Source organism: Triticum urartu, chromosome 4, assembly GCF_003073215.2.
Source record: "Triticum urartu cultivar G1812 chromosome 4, Tu2.1, whole genome shotgun sequence".
Classification (NCBI taxonomy): domain Eukaryota; kingdom Viridiplantae; phylum Streptophyta; class Magnoliopsida; order Poales; family Poaceae; genus Triticum; species Triticum urartu.
In genome coordinates, this window is record NC_053025.1 from 152,991,638 (window position 1) to 152,995,941 (window position 4,304).

Genomic DNA, 4,304 nt, shown 5'->3' on the forward strand with positions numbered 1-4,304 from the left:
AAACACAAAACAACAACTAACACTTGGCACTTCATCAATTTTTTAGTCCAAATAAATCATAAAACTACACATACTTACTTATTTAGTTATATTAAATCATGAAAGCTAATAATCTTATGGGTTCATTTAAAACATATCGATACCACAAGCATATTAATCCATGATGCCGCACAATTATTCATCTCAATTCTGGTGTTATTCATAAAAACACATAAATATATCAGATATGTTACTCATTCATCCACGACGATGTCACAACACAAGCACCTATGCATGAACCTCCTAAGCACGGCAAGCATGAGAAGTAGATGAGGAACGCTCACTGAGAGCGTCCGTTGACGAGGCAGAGAAGTGTGGTGTCATCCGACATGAGAAGTAGGAGGCAAAGGTGGAGTAGAAGAGGTCGAGGAGGCAAAGGCGGGTTGGACTTGGGGACGAGGCATCAACCGACGTCGGAGGTGAGCAGTGACAACGGGGGTGGAGACCAAGGAGGGAGAGGGACACATGATTCAGTAGTGAGCATGGAGACCATGCCATGTGCGGGGGGCACGCGGAGGCAGATATGGTGTGCGGTGCTGGTGGCGGTAGGCGGTAGGCGGCACCAGAGTCAGCATGCTCGATTGGGGGTTAGGACAAGTGATTTGGGAAAAAAATCAAGTCCCGTGCGGGCAGTATATAACAAGCGTAACTCGTCATTGGTAAATCCTTACCAGTGACAAGCACCACATACTTCTCAAAAAAAAAGACAAGCACCACATACCGCTCACTCGTAGAACTTCTTAGATTTTAGTGTTTGAGCTAGGCTTAAGGTCCTTCTTTTTTGAAAAATTGACACAGAAGGCTCCAAACCTTTCCTATATTTAACTTCCAACATCTCGAAGTTCATGTCAAAATTATGCATTTTTGCATTAGTTTGCTAATTTTTAGGCATTAAGTGATCTTTATGGTTGATATATAATTAAAATTTGAACTACAAGTCTATTAAAACAATGCCTACAATTTGGAAGAAAGGTAATATTCAAATTCTTAAGTACCGTAGGTGTAATCCAAGAGATGTATGGAAAATTCAAAAGTTTTAGTTGGTAAAATTCTAACTCTTAGTTGCACTTATTTGTTTTATTTAATTCTAGAAAGGTGAATGAAATACAAAAAATGTAATTTGGCATGGCACCATGATATGACCTCAAGGGGTTGTGTTTAAAATTGGAATCAATTTCACAAAACTTGGGTTGTACATTGTCGAGCAACCGAAGCATCTCCGGGTAAGCATCATATGTTTCAAAGTGGAATTATGAGGTTTGAAGTCAAACTCACTATGGCTTCATCATTTCAACTTAAATTTGTATTCCAACTTGATATTATACTATTATACGGAAATCCTTTTGGTGACCGAGCTCCAATGAGGCCTCCAAATTCAAAATTAAAATTTCATCAAAATTCATATTTTTATGTTTCAAAAAATTCTGAAAAAAACACAGATATACATGAAGGCATAACACACATGTGTGTAAATTTTCAGGGCAAAATACGTTGAAATGAGGGCTGTGCAAAAAAGACAAATCTAAGGCTGTTTAACACATGATACTATTCATTCTCTCAGGCCATGAATTTGTCTTTTTTGTACAGGTCGCAATTCAAGGTATTTCATCATGAACTTTTACACACATGTGGGTTACATCCTTACATATACGCATATTTTTTTCAGAATTTTTTGAAACATAAAATTTTGAATTTGTTTTTTTAAATAAAGGGCTCCATGGAGCTTGGCCTCCAAAACGCCATTCTCACTATTATATACTTATATGCGTTCATTTTGGATCTTGTTATGTAATACTCCGAGTTTGTTTTTTTTGAAATAGGGAGTTAAGGCACCATATACAAAGTACATATGTATAGAAAATAGAAGGCTCCTGATTTTTTTGTAAAAATGAAAATACAAATTTTAAAAGTCCATATCAAAATTAAGCCTCGCTCTGGATTGGTTTGCTATTTTTAGGCATTAAAATGAAGTTATAAATATTGAAGGGATATAATTCAAACTGGAACTACAAGTATATTTAAAAGTGCCTGCAATTTAAAAGTGAAAAGAAATCATATTTAAGTTATGAAGTACCTTGGGAGATGTTATCCGAGAAATGTATGAAAAAAAAAATCGAACATCAATTTAAAATCGACCTGAACAACACAATCCCCCCCACTGTGGGTGAGCATGGAGGTCCACCATATAACTATACGCCGTGACCGTGAGCCACTACACTTCGTCACAAGAGAAGAAAAAAAGAATGAAATACTTTGAAACAAGCTAATTTTTATAACAAAAAGAAATAGCATGAATCTCAAGCAACAACGGACGGTGGATCCATGTACGGGATATTCCGTGCATGCTAGAAAAAACACTCTCAAGTTTTATGCACGTTCTGGAGATTGCTACAATGCATGGCACATTTTGCATTCTAACAATGTATTCACATAATTTTGAGAGAATTCTTTCTGAATGATTTCGAGATCGCTCAACATATGCCGCCGTGACGTAAACTATAGAACATGTTTGACTTATAAAAGGTAATCGGACAAATATACGAAAATGCTTATTATATATTCCGTTCAGTGAAAAGAACAAAGACGACAATAAAAAGTAGTACATTCAATTTCTCGTATTGGTTCTGATCGAAGGCTACACCATGAGGCTAACTTATTCAATCTTATTACACGACTGCATGCGAGATTAACCTGAAACTTGAATACATGTCTTCTGGTGAGAATTATTAAATTTTGCTAGCATGCATATATGGAATTATATATTGATCATTTCAGGGAAGGCTCCCAGAAATTAAAACCCAGCGGCGAACTTGGACTTGAGAAGTTCCACGACCCCGGCCTCCATCCGGAGTGCCTTGGTGAGCACCGGCGTTGGGATGGGCGGGTTGGAGCCGAAGAGCGTGAGGGGCACGAAGACGATGCCGGGGTTCTGGCTGTTGAAGGAGACGACCATGGAGGCCCCGGTCTTACCGACGTTGAACTGGAAGTGCATGAGGCCCCGTGGGATGAGGAACGTCTCTCCGGCGCGCACCACCCTCGAGTAGAGCTTGTTCCCGGAGTCGAGGCTGCCAAGGATTCCCACGAGGAGCTCACCTTTCATCACGATGCCGATCTCGGTGGCACGCGGGTGGATGTGTGGCGGGTTGGTGCCTCCAGGTGCAAAATCCACGCGGTTCATGGACACACCGAGTGTGTTGGTACCGGGCCACTCGGCCACGTCGAGCTCCGTCACGGCCGAGCCGTTCGGGGTGGATGTGTTGCCGGCCTTGGCCAGCTTGGATGAGAAGAGGAAGTCGTCGCTGGCCTCCGACATGGGCTTACACGTGTGTGCCCGTTCACCGAGACGGCCTTGCCGTTGAGGTCAGCGACGCAGAAGTCCTGGAGAAGGTCAGGGTCGGTAGCCAGGACGGCCGGAGCTAGGAAAAGCATGGCGAGCAGGCCAGCTGCTAGGGTTTTGGAGCACCCCATTGATTGCTATGCAATAAGCTTAGCTAGGATTGATCAGCTAGAGTTTGTTGATGGAGAGTGTCTAAGGCACTAGTTGTTGCTGCTGCTAAGCTGTGGTGGATGAGTGAATGGTGAGGCATATGGAGTCCTTTATATTGGGGATTGATGCACGCAATGGATGCATGGAGCTAATTAAGCTATGCATGTGCATGTCGTCACTGCATGCACAAGGCAAGGCAGAGAGTTCATTAAAGATATATTACTTGCGTGGCATCAGCTAGCTTGTGATGAAAATGGAGATGGGGTCAAAAGGTCAGAGTCAAGGCCACTGCCGGCTGCTATGAAAATGGGACCAACGAACAGACACAAGGAGGAGGTGTATCTGAATGGAGTATTGCGCTTGAAAACGGCGCGTTCATAATATTCGTGCACACCATTAGTCGTCAATCATGCATATGGGTTTCGTCTAGGCTTATCAAGATCAGGGGCGTGCTGATGGTGAAAGGCCAGGGTCTTCATTCAACAGCAAAAGAGAGAAATGCCAGTGTCCAGGAGCTGCATGCAAAATGAAAAAGCTAACTAATAAGCACAATTGAAGATCATAATGTGCTATGTTGAAGGCCTTGGCATTATTTCTCAGCAAATAAAGTGAGAGACCGCGGTGCAAGGATTTCTTCTAGGTTAATTATGCTTCCTTTTTTTTTTCTTTCCTTTTTTGCATTTCTCGGCTGTCCGTCTCCGACCACCCGCCAGCCGTGGCCGTTTTGTCCATCGTTGGGCTTGGCGAGCGCGACGCGTGTTGGCATTTCAACCTTGCT

At 42.3% G+C, this 4,304-nt stretch overlaps 1 pseudogene; it reads right to left on the reverse strand.

Moving 5' to 3' along the window:
- Positions 1–2,629: 2,629 nt before the first annotated feature.
- Positions 2,630–3,626, reverse strand: LOC125553720 (annotated as a pseudogene).
- Positions 3,627–4,304: the final 678 nt, after the last annotated feature.